The 18525-nt window shown below is 37.1% G+C and overlaps 1 protein-coding gene across 3 annotated transcripts in view; it reads left to right on the forward strand.

Annotated features, from left to right (window-relative positions):
• Positions 1-18525, forward strand: part of SBF2 (SET binding factor 2) — a 468462-nt gene that overhangs the window by 76527 nt on the left and 373410 nt on the right. The window lies entirely within an intron of this gene.

Raw genomic sequence — 18525 nt, forward strand, 5'->3', positions numbered from 1 at the left:
GTTTCTTGGTTGGGGAGATTAATCTCAGGCCAGAGGGCCCAAAATGTTGAGTTAAAAATTTTTTTTTTTGTTAAGGTTTTATTTATTTATTTGTGAGAGACAGAGAGAGAGAGAGAGGCAGAGACATAGGCAGAAGGAGAAGCAGGCTCCCCATAGGGAGTCTGATCCGGGACCCCATCCCAGGACCCCAGGATCATGACCTGAGCCAACAGCAGGTGCTCAACCATTGAGCCACGCAGTTGCCCCATGTTTAGTTGATTTTTTTTCCTTTCAGTATTTTAAAGATGTAATTCTACCGTGTTCTGCCTTGCATTGTTTGTGAGAAGTCTATCATTCTTATTTTTCATTACTCTATGTACAATGTGTCTTTTTAACATTTTTACTTTATATCTTTTTAAAGTAATTTATGATATGCCTTGATGTAGTTTTGTTTATTATTATTATTGTATTTGGAGTTTGTTGAGCTGCTTTGGTCATGCATATTAGGTAGGTGATTGGAAGTTATTCCACAGCTCATTGATGCTCTTCATATTTTTTGTCAGTCTGTTTCTGTGCTTAATATTGGAGAGTTTCTATTGTTATAACTTAAAGTTCATTAATCATTTTTTCTGTAGTGTCTAATTCATTAATTCTATCCAGTGTATTTTTCATGTCACTATTTCTGAAAATATACATCATACTCATAATAACTTTGAATGTTCTTATCTACGAATTTTATCATTTGTGTCGAGTTGAAGTTTGTTTCAGTTGGTTGATTTTTCTTTTCATCATGGCTCCTATTTTTCTGCTGCTTTTCTTGCCTGGTGATCTTTGGCTAGCTGTTAGACATTGTATATTTTACTCTGTTGAGTGCTGAATGTATTTGTGTTCTTATAAACATTTTTGAACTTTGTCCTCAAATGTAATTAAATCACTTGGAAATGGCTTGATATTTTTGAGCCTTCTTTTTCATTTTTGTTAGGTGGGCCCACAGCAGCATTTAGTCTAGGACTAATTTTTCTACATTATTGAGGCAATACTCAACTGAAATTTTTGCCTGAAGCTGAAGGAATTAAAACACTTCCCATCCCCTGCCCCCACCTTGCTTGTTGGTTACACAAACTATTCTTGCCTTTTGTGAGCTCTAGAGAATCATTTTCTCTGTTCCTTTCATGTAGTTTATTACCTGGCCTCAGGTGGTTTTCTCATACTCAAGTACTAATTTGTATTTAGGTGAAGACTCAGGAGACCCTCTGTGGATCTCTGGTCTTCTCTCTTCTCTTTGATATTCTGTGCTGTGAACTTCAACCTTCTTGGCTTTCCTGGATTCCTAATTCTATTGCTTCAGCTCAGGGACACTGCTGGACTCCACTTGGATTTCCCCTTACCCCTTCTGTAGTCTGGAAATGCTCACGAGGGAGTTAAGTTGGGGCAATTGTAGGGCCCACTTACTTGTTCTCTCAGGGTTCACTGTCCTCTACTGCCAGATTTCAGAGTTTGAAAACCATTGTTCATATATTTTTGTCTGGTTTTTTAGTTGTTGTAGGTCGGTGGGTAAATTCAGTCATTATTTCAAACGTCTTTGGTGATGTGGAAGTCCCTAAAGTAAAGACTTGAGACAATATTACTATGTTGCCACTGGGGGAATAATTTAATGATTTTGATCAAGAAAGTTAGCATGATGAACTTTGACTTTGCAGAGCTTATTTCCATACTGCCAGATGCTTGAACATGCTGGAGTGAAGAGAAACAGGAAGCAGGGAGGTGAGGTGGTAAGGCTGCTGCTGTCATCCAGGTGAAAGATGATGAGAGTGAACTCCTGGAGTGATTGGGAATGTGCTGGGGTGAGAGCACATTTGAGAGGTATTTGGAGATGCAGACTTGAGAAGGTTTTCTTATTAGAAATGTTGGTATGCAAGTATATGTAGATTTTATAGCATTTCAGATTGCCTTTTGTTCTTTCTTTACTGTTACTAAAGACATTTTATTAAGCAAGAAGATGCAGTCTGAAGAGCTTCACAAAATGCAAAATCATAGTTTTAATTTCAGTTTGTACTCTTCTATTTTTCTTAATCCTGACATTTATTCTCTAAATCATTGAATTTATACATTATCAGTGAATTTTCAGTTTAATAGAGACTAAAGTTGTGTAGCTATTGTTGACTTAATATTTTTAATGGTATACTTTATTCTCTATTCTGTTCAATTTTAAATGCATTCTTTTTCACTTCTGTAAAAGCCCATGGGTTCTTTGCTAAATATAACTCTGGAAAAAAATAGTTTGTGTGTTCTAAATAAACCTATTGAATAATAGGAGATTATACTGGAAAATCAGAAAATCACATTACATTCCTACCTAAATTTTTGAATAACCACAAAAGGCTTATTTCAGTTGAAATAAACAGACTTCTTTGATTAAATGCTAAATGGATCAAATATGAAAGCCTTTTGTGAAGTGATTTCCTGCATGCTTTCATTTCAGTGAATGACCAGTTTTTATTTTCTTTATCCTTTGAAAATTGGTCTATACTGACACAATCAGATCTACTTTTTTTTTTAATTTTTATTTATTATTTATTTATTTTTATTTATTTATTTTATTTATTTATGATAGTCACACACACACACAGAGAGAGAGAGAGAGGCAGAGACACAGGCAGAGGGAGAAGCAGGCTCCATGCACCGGGAGCCCGACGTGGGATTCGATCCCGGGTCTCCAGGATCGTGCCCTGGGCCAAAGGCAGGCGCCAAACCGCTGCGCCACCCAGGGATCCCCCAGATCTACTTATTTTGATGAGCTTCAATTTTCTAGTTGATTTTTTTAGCATTATAGCATAAGTCTTATGGTAACCAGGTAAACAACATTTAAACAATTATCATTTGCTAAAAAGCAGATTTTGTAAATCAAGAATGGGAAGTTTGGGACTTGCCGGTTGAATATGATCCTCATCTTAATTTTTTTTTATAATTTATTTATTTATTCATAGACACACACACACACACACACACACACAGAGGCAGAGACACAGGCAGAGGGAGAAGCAGGCTCCATTCAGGGAGCCTGACGTGGGACTCGATCCCGGGTCTCCAGGATCACACCCTGGGCTGCAGGCGGCGCTAAACCGTTGCGCCACCGGGGCTGCACCCTCATCTTAATTTTACCTATAAACAGGTAAATTAAGTTTCTGTTGGTCAGATTCTATCCTACGAAGAAGAATAAGTCAATTATATGTACCTGAAAGGTCAGAATTTCTGATTTTCTAGAATTGTGCTTTTGCTTTAGTCATTTCCCCTGAGATAGCATTCTCAATGAAATAGAGAACAGGTGTTAGGCATAAGCCTGAAGTTCCAAGCAGATTGTATTGGTATAGAATGCAATAATAGGGTTGGTACCAATGTCAGTAATGTGTATATAGCATGTTTTGGCCAAGACTTTTTCTAAGTAGAAATTCTGACTCCAGTTGGTAAATTTTTTTTTTTTAATTTTTATTTATTTATGATAGAGAGAGAGAGAGAGAGGCAGAGACACAGGCAGAGGGAGAAGCAGGCTCCATGCACCGGGAGCCCGACATGGGATTCGATCCCGGGTCTCCAGGATCGTGCCCTGGGCCAAAGGCAGGCGCCAAACCCCTGCACCACCCAGGGATCCCTCCAGTTGGTAAATTAAAAAAAATTTTTTTTGTTGTGGTAAATTAAAAATTTAATCAGGCCTATACCAGTATGAATGAAGTTTTTTGAGAAAATATTCTCTGGAGGAACTTCTTGAGCAATTTTTTTTTAAATTAATTTATCTGTGATAGTCACAGAGAGAGAGAGGGAGAGAGAGAGGCAGAGACACAGGCAGAGGGAGAAGCAGGCTCCATGCACCGGGAGCCCGACGTGGGATTCGATCCCGGGTCTCCAGGATCGCGCCCCGGGCCAAAGGCAGGCGCCAAACCGCTGCGCCACCCAGGGATCCCTTGAGCAATTTTTTAATGTAACACAAATACTTTCCATTTTTTTCAGTTTTTGTTTTCCTTACTGAAATTGTTTTTATTAGAAGTTTATCAATACACATCAAACTGTTAACTTAAAATGGTTACATTTTATGATATGTATGTCCTAACTAAAAACCAAAACAAAAAAAATGAGTGATATAAATATGGTGGGTAACAGACATAGGATGTAAAAACTGAGTGTGCTGGGCTGACTAAAGAAATTTCACAGAGATATAAGTTTAGTTTGAAACACCTTTGTATAGATATATGATAGCATCAAAATATGTTTAAAAAAAGATTTACATCTTTCATTCAAAAGTAACTTCAATAAATCAAGAGTCCTTTGGTCACCAGAAGACCGAATATGACAGACACCAAGCTTCACTGTTAGCGAGAGCAGCCGTTCTCTACATTGTATCAGTTAGATTAGTTTAGTAATCTCCAGTATTCAGCTCTGAGTACCACTCAGACAAACTGACACAAACTCATTTTGTTATAATCATGATGTTAATAGTCATCATTGTCATCATTAACAACATTTATATAGTGTTTACCATATGCCAAACACTTGTTGAAATGCCTTACATGTATGTTAACTTATATTTTTTTCATAAGAATGGCAATACGTAGCTAATAGTATCCCTTTTTAATGATATGGAAAAAATGAAGCACAGAGAGGTAATGTAATTTTCCCAGAGTCACATAGCAAATAAATATGAAACTAGATTAGGATGCAGGTAGTGTAGATCCTGAGTCCATATTCTTAAAGATGTAAAAAAAATATATACGGGATCCACAGGACAAATGGAAAATATTTAGAGTTGAAAAAGAAGATTGGGGGATCCCTGGGTGGCGCAGCGGTTTGGCGCCTGCCTTTGACCCAGGGCGCGATCCTGGAGACCCGGGATCGAATCCCACGTCGGGCTCCCGGTACATGGAGCCTGCTTCTCCCTCTGCCTGTGTCTCTGCCTCTCTCTCTCCCTCTCTCTCTCTGTGACTATCACAGATAAATTAATTTAAAAAAAAAAAGAAGATTGGGGCATTGAGGAGGGGCATAGAAGAGGAGACAGGGGGACAAGATATTTGTTAGCTGTATTCAAATATGTGACTTATGGCTGCAACTGTACAGTCTCTGCTTTTGTCGTCCAGTGGTATTTTCTTTATGTGTTTGTGTCTTTTTAAAAAAGATTATTTATTTATTTATTAGAGCAAGAGCATGAGAACAGGAGCAGGGGGGAGGGGAAGAGGGAGCAGGAGAAGGAGACTCTCCACTGAGCAGGGAGCCCAATGCAAGACTGGATCCCAGGACCCTGGGATCATGCCCTGAGCCAAAAGTAGACACTTAACTGACTGAGCCACCCAGATACCTTATGTCTCTGTTTTTTATTACCAGGGTACTTGTCATTGGATTAGGGCATACCCTAATCAACTGTCACCTTATCTTAACTGATCATATCTTCTAAGACTGTATTTCCAAATAAGGTTTCATTTTGAGGTATTAGGTGGACATGACTCTTTGGGGTACACTATTCAACCTGGTGTACCTAAAAACTAAACACATTTACTGTCTTTTGGGATTTTAAATTTTTCAGATTCATCTAAAGATACCTATCTATTTTGTGATGAAAAACTGAAAGATATATATAGAGAGAACCAGAAAAGAGAGAGAAAACTAATCTTAAATTTTAACAGTCACAATTATCTTCTCAGTTTTAATTCACTTATTATATTTAGTGTCATTTTTAAAATAAAAGAATATGATAAATTATAGCATACACACACATAATTAAATATTTCATATATCAATTTCTCGGAAAGATTTTCTGCTATTATGATCATCCAAAGATAAGATAGGCTGCCCTGAGATATTGAACATTTGTGTTGCAATACCTGTCCAAACACAGACTAAAAGAGCATGGTGAAATATAGGAGGAATGTATATATTATAGATGAATTGTGTCAAGGTTCTTTCCAGACTCTTTTTCATCCTTCCATAGATTCTGATAGATTCCATTTTCAATGTAGGCGAAATTTAAAGAAGATCTATTTCTCTCAGATTATCTTAACTCTGGTAGCAGAAGTGTATAAATACCATTGCAATGAAAATAAGATTTTTATCACTCTAAAAAGGTCTCTTGCACCCTTGTCATTCAAATAAACTTTTAGGGTTCTTTTGTTTTCATGTCAGCTGTTCTCAAGCCATTATTATTGCTTCCTTCTTATTCTTGCACAGATGCTGATACTTTGCAGGCTTTGTGGATGTTAGTAGTTTTCCTCCAGTTGCAATACTGGAGGAAATGTAAATGTCCATGAGGTTTTGGTTGTGCCATCTTCTTCTTTTTTTTTTTTTTTTATTATTTATTTATGATAGTCATACAGAGAGAGAGAGAGAGAGGCAGAGACACAGGCAGAGGGAGAAGCAGGCTCCATGCACCGGGAGCCTGACGTGGGATTTGATCCCGGGTCTCCAGGATCGCGCCCTGGGCCAAAGGCAGGCGCCAAACCGCTGCGCCACCCAGGGATCCCGCCATCTTCTTTTTCAAATTGTAAAAAACACATAGCACATAACGTAAACCATCTTAAACATTAAGTATATGGTATAGTAGTGTTAATATATGTATGTATACTATAGCAGATTGTTTTATGACATAGCCCTAGAACTTTTTCATCTTGCAAAACTGAATTTCTTTACTAACTGAACTACAACTCCCCTTTCCACTCTGCCCATGGCCCCTTGGCAATTACTATTTTACTTTCTGTTCCTCAGAGCTTGACTTCTTTAGTGGAATTGGAATCATGCAGTATTTTTTTTTTTTTTTTTTGTAATTGACTTCTGTTATTTAGCCTAATGTCCTCAAAGCTCATCCATATTGTAGCATATGACAAGATCTCCTTTCTTAAGGCTGAATAATATTCCATTGCATGTATATACCACATTTTCTTTATTCATCTTTTTTTGCTTTGTTTTGTTTTAGAGAGTGGGAGAAGAGGGGGAGGAGAAAGAAGAGGGAGAGTGCAGACTCCACACCCAGCGTGGAGCTGATGTGGGGCTTGATCTCATAACCCTGAGATTATGACTTCAGCCAAAATCAAGTCTGACGCTTAGCTGACTGAACACCCGGGTGCCCCTCTCCATTCATCTGCTAATGGATGTTTTGGTTACCTTCAACTCGGTGAACACGGAACAGTGAACACGGATGTGCAAATATCTTTTTGAGATAAATTCATTTGGATGCATAGCTGGGCATAGGATTGCTAGATCATATGGTGATTTGGGTTTTTTGTTTTGTTTTGTTTTGTTTGTTTGTTTTGAGGCACTTCCATACTGTTTTTCATAATGGCTGCAGTCATTTTACCTTCTAGACAATAGTGCAAAAGGGTTCCAGTTTCTCTGCATTCTCACTAATAGTTTATATTTTCTGGATTTTTGATAGAGGCCATCCTAACCTATGTGAACTGATACCTCATTGTGGTTTTGATTTGCATTTTTCTAATAATTTGTGGTGTTGAACATCTTTTGTATATAGTATTAGCTGTTTATATTTCTTCTTTGCAGAAAGGTCTATTTAAGCCCTTGCCTATTTTTTTTTTTATTGGATTACTTGGTTTTTGTTAAGTTGTAGGAGTTCCTTTTTAAAAAATGTTTATTTATTTTAGAGGGAGGGAGCGAGAGAAAGAGAGAGAGGGAGAGAGCACGAGCAGGGGAGGGCAGGGAGAGAGGGGGAAAGAGAACCTTGAGCAGACTCCCTGCTGAGTGCAGAGCCCAGTGCAGGGCTCCATCTCACAACCCTGAGATCATTTTACCTGACTGGAAATCAAGAGTTCGATGCTCAATCGACTGAGTTACCCAGGCCACTCAGTTGTAGGAGTTCTTTATCTATTCCAGGTATTAACCCCTCAACAAGTATATGGTTTGCAAATATTTTCTCCCTTTTTGCAGGATATAATTCATGGTGTTGAGTGTGTCCTCTGCTGCACGGGTGTTTTTAGTTTAGATGTCTATTTTTGCTTTTGTTTGATGTTTTATCTGAGATATCATTGCCAAATTCAGTGTTATGAAGCTTTTCTACTAGGTTTTCTTCTTAGGAAAGAAGAAACCTTCTTAGGTTTTCTTTCTTTTTTTTTTTTTTTCTACCTCCCTCTGTCTCTCGTGAATAAATAAAATCTTAAAAAAAAAAAAAAAAGAAAGAAAGAAAGAAAAGAAAGCATCACTCCTCAAAGACCCAAGAAGGCAGCGATCATCGGCAGGTCATGGGCCCCCTGCCAATATTCAGGCCCCTGGCTGGTCTGAGCCGGCCCCCCGAGGGCACAAGGGACCCAGCACCTCCTCCCCTCTGGTTATTCCACTTTGTGTCATTCACTTTGTTCCTGGACTGACATCACTCAGCATCCAGCAGCCCAAGGGAGGCCAGGAGCTGAAGGGGAGGCAGCCCCCGCCCCCCAGCTCAGCCTCAAGCTAAGTCCCCTGCGCTGGCGTCGATTATTTATAGTTTCAGATCTTAAGTGGAGGTCTTTAAGCCATTTTGGGTTAATTTTTGTATATTGCATAAGATAAGAGTCCATCTTCCTTCTGTCACATGTGGATGTTTGGTTTTCCCAGTACCACTTGTCAAAAGACTATTCTTTCCATATCGTATAGCCATGGCACCTTTGTTAAAGATCACTTGATCGTATACATGAGGGTTTATTTTTGGGCTCTCTATCTGTTTCATTGGTCTTTATGTCTTGTTTTCATGACAGTTCAGTTGTGCTATTTTGATGCTGCTTGTTTTAATTAATTGAGGAATAAGCGATATTATTACCTTATATTAGTTTTGGATGTACAACATAATGACTCAATATTTATATTGTGATGTGATCACGATAAGTCTATTTCTGGGGGGGTCACTTAATATTTATTGTCTTAGCAACTTTCAAATATGTAGTATAATATTATTAAAGATAGTCACCGTGCTCCACATTTTACCCTCATGACTTACTCATTTTATAACTGGAAATTCGTAATTTTTGACTCTCTTTATCTGTTCTTCCCTTCCACCTCCCTCCCACCCAACCTCTGGCAAATAATCTGTTCCTGTGTCTATGAGCTTGCTTTATTTTTTAAAATTTCCCATTTACTTAAGGTCATATGGTATTTTTTTTTCTTTGAACTTATTTTACTTAGCGTAATACCCTCAAAGTCCATTCATTTTTTTGCAAATGGCAAGATTTCTTTCTGTGGTTGAATAATATTCCATCATGTGGTTGCGCACTCACACACACACACACCACTTTATCCATTCATCTGCAGGTGGACACTGAGGTTTTTGATTTTGGCTATTATAAATAATGTTGCAGTGAACATGGGATGCATATACCTTTTTGAGCTAGTGTTTTCTTTTTTTTTTTTTTTTTCAGATAAATACCCTGAAGTGGAATTACTGGATCATATATGGTAGTTCCAGTTTTAATTTTTTGAGGAAACTCTATATTGTTTTCCATAGTGACTGCACCAATTTAGCTTTCCACTAGTAGTGTACAAGAGTTCCCTTTTCTCTACATACTTGCCAACACTTGTTTTCGCCTTTTTGTTTTTTGTTTTGTCTTTTTGATCATATGCTTACTGCCTATATTTTCTTCTAGGAGTTTTATGTTTTAGATTTTATGTTTAAGTCTTTAATCCATTTTGACTTGATTTTTATGTATAGTCTAAGATGGTGGTTCAGTTTAATTTCTTTTGCATATAACTGTCTAGTTTTCCCAGCACCATTTATTGAAGAGAATGTCCTTTTCCCACCTCATATTCTTGGTTCCTTTGTTGTAAATCAATTGACCATATATGTATAGGTTTATTTTTGGGTTCTCTATTCTCTTTCATTGATCTATGTATCTATTTTAATGCTAATACCATACTATCTTGATTACTATAGCTTTGTAATATAGTTTGAAATCAAGGAGTGTGATGCCTCCAGCTTTGTTCTTTCCAATCATTGCTTTGGCTATTCAGGGTCTTTTGTGGTTTCACACAAATTTTAGGATTGTTTGTTCTATTTCTGTAAAATATGTCATTGGAATTTTGATAGGGGTTGCATTGAATTTGTGGATTGCTTTGGGTAGTATGGGAATTTTAACAATATTCTTCCATTAATGAGCATGGAAAACCTTTCTATTTATTTGTGTCTTCTTTTATTTCTTCTATCAGTCTTTTTTTTTTTAATTTTTTTAAAATTTTTATTTATTTATGATAGTCACAGAGAGAGAGAGAGAGGCAGAGACACAGGCAGAGGGAGAAGCAGGCTCCATGCACCAGGAGCCAGATGTGGGATTCGATCCCGGGTCTCCAGGATCGCGCCCTGGGCCAAAGGCAGGCGCCAAACCGCTGCGCCACCCAGGGATCCCTTAAATTTTTTTTTTTAATTTTTATTTATCAGTCTTTTTTTATTAAGATTTTATTTATTCATGACAGACACACAGAGAGGCAGAGACACAAATAGGGGGAGAAGCAGGCTCCGTGCAGGGAGCCTGACGTGGGACTCCATCCCAGATCTCCAGGATCACACCCTGGGCTGAAGGTGGAGCCAAACGGCCGGGCCATGGGGGCTGCCCCTTCTATCAGTGTCTTGTAGTTTTTAGTATACAGGTCTTTTCCCCCCCTGATTAAATTTATTCCTAGGTATTTTATTCTCTTTGCTATAATTGTAAATGGGTTATTTTCCTAATTTCTCTTTCTAGTAGTTTTTAAAATTAGTGTAGAGAAATACATTAGATTTTCTTGTATTTTCTATCCTCAACATTACTGAATTTGTTGATTAGTTCTAACTTTTTTTTTTTTTTGATGGAGCCTTTAGGGTTTTCTTATATATAATATTATATATTATATAATATTATATAAGTGACATAATATTATATAATTTGCAAATAGTGACAGTTTTACCTCTTCTTTACCAATTTAGATGTCTTTTATTTCTTTTTTTGTTGCCTAGTTGTTCTGACTGGGATTTCTAATATGATGTTGAATAAAAGTGGCAAGAGCAGGCATCTTTATCTCGTTTGTGATCTTGGAGGAAAAGCGTTCAGCTTTTTACTGTTGAGTATGGTGTTAGCTGTGGGATTATCATATATGCCCTTTATTATATTGAGGGACATTCCTTCTTTACCCACCTGTTGATAATTTTTATCATAAATAGGGGTTGAAAAGACCTTATTCAACTTATACTTGAAAGTTAGTATAACTTTCCCTATTTTCCATTACCCCTCAGTTTAATGCTAAGTGAAAAATCTAGACAGAGAAAGACAAATACCCTTCATTATTAATAGAGCTAAAGAAGCTTTTGTTTTTACATATAAATAATAATAAATTTAGTTTGAAATGTGTTAGCTAGTCAGAAAGTCTATACTTAAATTCCTACAATTTGGGGTACCTGGGTGGCTCAGTGGTTGAACATCTGCCTTTGGCTTGGGTCATGATCCCAGGGTTCTGGGATCGAGTCCTGCATCAGGCTCCCTGCAGGGCACTTGCTTCTTCCTCTGCCTTTGTCTCTGCCTATCTCTGTGTCTCTCATGAATAAATAAACAAAATCTTAAAAAAAAATTCCCGCAGTTTTTCATGAATATCTTTGCAATATTGAAATATAATACAGGACTGAATATAAAGTTTGCTAGGTGTATAAATAATCTAAAAAACAAAGTCATTGTGAGAAGTCTTCATGTGTGCATCCTGCACTTATAGACAATTTTTTTATTTTTTTATTTTTTAAAGATTTATTTATTTATGATAGAGAGAGGGAGAGAGAGAGAGAGAGAGAGAGAGAGAGAGAGAAAGAGAGAGAGAGAGGCAGAGACACAGGAGGAGGGAGAAGCAGGCTCCATGCCGGGAGCCTGACGTGGGACTCGATCCCAGGTCTCCAGGATCGTGCCCCTGGGCCAAAGGCAGGCGCTAAACTGCTGAGCCACCCAGGGATCCCCCTTATAGACAATTTTAAATTGCCTTTTTAAAAATTGCTTTTTAAGCCATGAAAGAATGTCAGCTTTTAAGCTTTTTCTTTTGGATACTCCCTTATTTTTAAATTTGGATTCTCGTAAGTTTATATTTCTTATCCTTGGGCTTAAATGATGCTGCTAGTATGTCAAAATAGAAGTAAGAAATAGCTCTGTTCCAAAATGTGGAATTTTTTAGTTTGGAATTTTTTAGTCTGTCTCTGATTTCATTAGACTCATGACCTGATTTCTAAACAATATGGTTTTCTTTCCTAATCTTTACTGTCGTTATACTGCGCCTGCATCTGCCCTTTTATTTGTATTTCAAAAACCTCAATTCAGGTTCTAAATATTCTCACAGCAAGTTTTATCCTTCTCTTCTTAGCACCTAACACAAGTTATTGTTGAATAAATGAATTTTTATAATAGTTTGTTTGCCAGTTTTTCTGCATTTGTTCTCTTAACCATTCTGTGTGGTTTCCTAGACTAGAAAATTTGGTAGTTTGTTCTAAAATCTCAGGTATGATCATTGCTTTCTGTGGCAAATCACTCTGTTTTTTGATAATTGTCATTCTTAGAAGGTTCTCCCTTTATATTGACTCAAAAATAACTTCTCTGCATTATATCTTTGACTCTAGTCTGCTTCACTTCATCTTCTTTCATGTTATATATAGCTCTTCGGGTATTTGGAGCACAATATATATTTTTTTGCTTTTCCTGCTTTTCAAGTTTAAAAAATTTTTTTTAAAAAAACAATTTTATTTATTTATTCATGAGAGACAGAGACATAGGCAGAGGGAGAAGCAGACTCTCCGTGGGGAGCCTGATGGTGGACTCAATCTTAGGACCCTGAGATGACAATCTGAGCCACAGGCAGAGATGCTCAACCGCTGAGCCACCCAGGCATGCTTCTTTTTAAGTTTTCTGACTAAATCTTTTGTTTCCAGATCTTTTACCAGTTTGAAAGATGATTTATCAGGGTGCTTGTTATAATGTATGCTAGTTTGGATTCTTTAGTGAGGATTAATATGGACCTGTTCATTCTAGTGAGGGAAAGCTATCATAAAAATACCTCAGAAGTTTGGTAACAGGCATTATAGTGCTGCCAGAGTTTACTGGAGGTAGAACTTAGCTTTCTCTTGTCGCATCTCTGCTTCCTTTTATGTATGTATACTCTTAACTTGTTTTTGTTGGCAAGTCTGCCTAGAGTTTCTCTTGTTCTGTAACTTTGGTTTTACACATGACCGTGGTTGCCTGACCTTTCTCTACATCATGGCAAGTCTTGATACATTTTTTTGACTGCTTTAGTCTCCCATTTTTCCTGTCCAAAATTCCCTACCAGAAGGATTTGATTTATCTAGCATACTTCTTATAGCTAGGTCATTCTGGTCATAAGTTGCTTGCCAGTTTATAGATGCCCTTGCCCACTTAACAGTCCCATTTATTTATTCAACAATTATTTTGTTAAGTATCTAATAAATACCAGGAATTATTCTAAGTGCCTAGGATACACAGGTAAACAAAGCAGAACAAAAATCATTGTTTTCATTCTAGTGAGATGAGATAGACAAGTAACAGTAAATATAATAACCAAATAAAGGATTTAGTAATTTCTTTCTGGCTGGTGAGAAGAGTAGTAGGATTGTATGCTCTTGAATGTGACTGCTGCCCTTCCTTGAACTGTGAGTGATGCCATTTTTGATAGAAAAGGATGTGAACAGATGCATATCACACAGAATGGCTATTGTAGATAACATCTGATCTAATTTAGATAGGCATATCATAGAAAAAGACTTAGTGAATTATATATTAGAGTAGCATCTCTCAAAGTTCAGAGTCTATATTAAACTAGGCAGTGTATATTTTATATATCTGTAGTCTAAGCACACACAGAAGGCACTCAACTAATTTTTGTCAGTTGGTACAAACAACAAATACCAAACATCCTGTTTTGTGTAGAGCAAAGTTTTATATTTCTCTGCCAAATTGATCACTACTCAGTCAATAGTTCTTCTGCAGATATACTTCTTCCTTATAGCTACTGGCAATGCCATACGTATAGTATATTAGTTAGCAATCCCAGAGAATACTGTTGGGCTCTTCTGGAGTCATTGGCTACCACTAGAAGAGTCACTTTGTAAGGGGACTGATAGATGGTTGGATCATTCTGGGTCACTTGCTAATCCTTGTGGCTGAGCTGGGTGGCCCGCAGCCACACCAGGACCCAGGGGAAAGTGGGTTACCAAACATAAAGGAGGGAAAAGTGTGCCTGACTACACCAGTATTTCCTCACCCTTCCTAAATTTGTTTTGGACAGTTTGTCTAACATATATATTTTTTTCAAAGAAAGCATTTCCAAATGTGCTGGTGTTCTGCTGAACATCCCCCTTTTAATATATTAACTACATTCAATTATCATTGAATCATTTCTTAATTTTATGATTTTATGGGATAGGAGAGGAGGGACTGGAAAGAAAATATGAAGGCACCGATTAATAACTGCCCCTTCCGGGATCCCTGGGTGGCACAGCGGTTTGGTGCCTGCCTTTGGCCCAGGGCGTGATCCTGGAGACCCGGGATCGAATCCCACATCGGGCTCCCGGTGCATGGAGCCTGCTTCTCCCTCTGCCTGTGTCTCTGCCTCTCTCTCTCTCTCTCTCTCTGTCTCTCTGTCTCTCTGTGACTATCATAAATAAATAAAAATAAAAAAAAAATAACTACCCCTTCCTTTTCCAGTGTAGTTGCATACAATGCAGTGGACAATCAATTTTGTCTGCCTAATGTCTCTCCTTTGTAGGAAGTAGTCTTTCTTTTAAGCAATTTCTTCATCTCCTACCCAGTAACTGAGCCCCATTTAATATACGGTGCAAATAAGAGCTGCTTCCACAGCCACTCTGATTGACATGGCATACTTTATTTCTGGACGTAGGGATTAGTCCACAGTGGACATCTGACTCCAGGACACTTTTCCCTCACTGTGGCTTGCTTCTCAATGTAAAATGCCATCTTCTTAGCATTCTTATGTACAATAGTATTGCCTTTAGAATAAGTGCTGGGTAAAATATATAAACTAGGAAAAGAAAATGAGTTTAAATATTCAGACTAAATGCTTAAAAATCAAGAAACAAGAATCAAACAATGCTTGTTTACTTTTTTAGAGCACCTTCATAAGTTCCTCGAAACCTGGTAGCTACAGCAGTGTATATATTTGAAAACTAAGTTATTGTAGCTCTTTGCACATTTTATTTGTAGTGAAATATTATTTACCATTTTTATTTGTCATTTTCTAACCTAATTTCTATTTACAGATAACATTCATATAACTGAAAGTCATATCACTCATGAATCGTATTTCTGTATTTAGAAATGTTATGTCAGTATTTCAAACTGAGCTTTCATGTTATTGAAACACTGCATACCATTTTTTTTTTAAGATTTTATTTATTCATTCATTCATGAGAGACACAGAGCGAGAGAGATAGGCAGAGACACAGGCAGAGGGAGAAGAAGGCTCCATGCAGGGAGCCCGATATGGGACTCCATCCTGGGTCTTCAGGATCAGGCCCTGCCTGGGCTGAAGGCGGTACTAAACCGCTGAGCCACCCGGGCTGCCCTGCATATCATTTTAAAATCAGTAAATATGTTGCTTCTGGAGAACTTTTGAATGTTATGCTGCTGCCAAAGAAGGACTTTTAATCTCTCAAATTGACAGTAATTAAAACAAACAGATGTTTAGAGTAACAATAGTTGGTAAGAATGTGGTGAAAATGCTAGTCTTAAAGAATTTACAGAATGTAAAAAGACTGTGGATGTCTTTTTGTGGCCCCCATGGCTTTGTGCTAGTTGTAAAATTTTTCATTCTCTTTGACCCAGTAGTTGTATATCTAAGAATTTTTCTGGGGCGGGGTGCCTGGGTGGCTCAGTTGGTTAAGCATCTGCCTTTGGCTCATGTCATGATCCCAGGTCGAGCCCTGAATGAGGCTCCCTGCTCAGGCAGAGCCTGCTTCTCCTCCTCCCTGAGTAGCTCCCTCTGCTTTTATGTGCTCTTTTTCTCTCTCTCTGTCAAATAAATAAAATCTTTAAAAAAAAATAATTTGAGGGGGAGAAAGGGAGGTGAGGATAAAGATTTATATAGAAAGATGCTTCTGTAGCATTATTTATAGTAGTGAGAAACTAAAAAAATGTATGTTTAATATCAAAGACTTATTGTGAAATATTAAGTAATAAATGAATAGAAAAAGCTAGGATTTAGTATGATCTCAATTCTGTAGAAAATAATACATGTGTACAAAAACGCTTGAGAGATAATTGTCTAAAATATTAACAGTAATTTTCTCCAGCTGTGGAATTATGGGTGATTTCCTCTTTATATTTTTATGTATTTAAAAATTTTTCTGCAGTTAACACTTATTTTTATAATTAGTAAAAATTAATATGATAAAATATTTCTTGAGCTTAAAATACATTGCATATCACTCTCAAAGCTGAATAAACGGTATATGGATACTTTGTTAATTATAAGATAAATAACATGCATTTATCTCTTTTTGAAAATACAGGGAGATATGAGTTTAAAATAATTTCTGTCAATATTAACAAATTCATTAAAATTAACATTTAACTTGGCATGAACTAAATGCCAGACATTCAGGTTGCTCTGTGCTTGGGGATACAAAGATGATACTGAAAGAAAGAAAAAGCTTGCTCTCATTTCTTTTAGAAAGTTTTCTGTAGTGTTCTCTGCCATGCTGTGTTAGGTTTCCTTCTATCCTTGTACTTAGCATGGTATAATGAAATTATCAGCTTATTTGTTTGTTTCTCTTAATAATTATGAGTTTCTTGAGGATAGGAGCCATGTCTTCATTTGTTTATCTCCACTACTTAGCAGTTTGTTGAATTAACTGTTTGCCATGTCAGAAGTGTTTGTTTGATGTAGATTTTGAAAAAATGAGTGCCTATGATAGATCACTTTTAATTTAGTTTACCTTGAATTATATCCTTCATTCCCTTACAATGATGGATATAAGAAGGCAGTTGTTCGTTTAATTAAGAATGTTTTTATTTTGCCTTTTTCAAATGTGATCTCATTTTTAGAACACAGTAGTGAGTTGTTCAGTTAAATGAATTTAACTTTTTATTTATCTTTTAAAGTTAAAAATTTGGCCATAAAGTGATTGAACTCTAGATGAGGGGCAAAGGGGAAGTTCAATTTACAGAGAGAGGGTGATAGATGAAGGCAGATAATTTTTTAAATTAACAAATTGAATAAGGTGTTTAAGTCTCACTTAAGTTAGGTAGACAAATAATCAGTATTGTTGCTTTCACTACAAAGTCAACAAGGACAAAATATAAAATATGTAAGCACCTGATGCTCTTTTAAAAGTATAGCAAAAAGTAATTTAGATCTACCATGTACTTTTCATCCCTAAATTACTCAGAGATTATATCTCCAGTGTTGAACTATTTTTTTTTTAACATTTTATTTATTTATGAGAGAGACAGAGAGAGAGAGAGAGAGAGAGAGAGAGAGAGAGAGAGGCAGAGACATAGGCAGAGGGAGAAGCAGGCTCTCTACAAGGAGCCTGATGTGGGACTCGATCCCAGGACCCCGGGATCCTGCCCTGAGCCAAAGGCAGACATTCAACTTCTCAGCCACCCAGGCGTCCCAAGTTGATCTATTCTTTAGAATCACAGGATAATTTTAAAACAGTGGTATTATAGACTGGTGGTTTTCAACCAGGGGCAGTTTAGCCCTCTCTTCCCAGGACATTTGGCAATATTTGGAGATGTTTTTGGTTGTAATGACTTGGCAGTGATGGTGGGTTGAGGCAAAGATGCTGCTAAACTAAAATCCTAGAAAGAACAGGCCCTCTTCCACCCCCAACACACAACAAAGGATTATCTGGCCCAAAATGTCAATAGTGCTGATGTTGAGAAACCCTGCTTAGGCAATTGTCAAGCTCTCATACCACTCTAAAAATCCTTATTTTGCCTGTAATAGTGCTTATGTACCCCATAACTGAAGCTTAGTGCTAATAGTCCCATTTCAGTTGTCACTCAAGATTACTTTGTCTCGGGACATCCAGGTGGCTCAGTCGTTGAGCATCTGCCTTCGGCTCTGAGAGTGATCCTGGGGTCCTGGGATCGAGTCCCACCTCGGGCTCCCTGCAGGGAGCCTGCTTCTCCCTCTGTCTTTGTCTCTGTCTCTCTCTCTGTGTCTCTTATGAATAATTAAATAAAATCTTTAAAAAAAAAAGTTTACTTTGTTTCCCTAGAAGAGTTTTAAAAATTTCAACCTGAGATACTGAGAAGATTGCTTTCTTTATTGGGAACAGGAGCAATTCTTCCATGGTATGGTAGGGGCTCTAGATTTTAATGCCTTTGTTTATTTTTCTTAGCTTTTCATATGTGTCACTCTTTTGAGAATCTATAGGATAGGGATTGCTTGTTGTTTCAATATTATGTTTAGAAGGTAAATACTCTTGTGTCCTTTAAAACTTGAGAATATTTAATATATTGATTTATTCAATAAATACTCATTTATAAATAAATATTGATATAACAAGTATTAAGATTTTTTTGTAGTGTATAACTAATTCACTTTGATTTTAAT

The sequence above is a fragment of the Vulpes lagopus genome, chromosome 15 (genome assembly GCF_018345385.1).
Source record: "Vulpes lagopus strain Blue_001 chromosome 15, ASM1834538v1, whole genome shotgun sequence".
NCBI classification, from domain to species: domain Eukaryota; kingdom Metazoa; phylum Chordata; class Mammalia; order Carnivora; family Canidae; genus Vulpes; species Vulpes lagopus.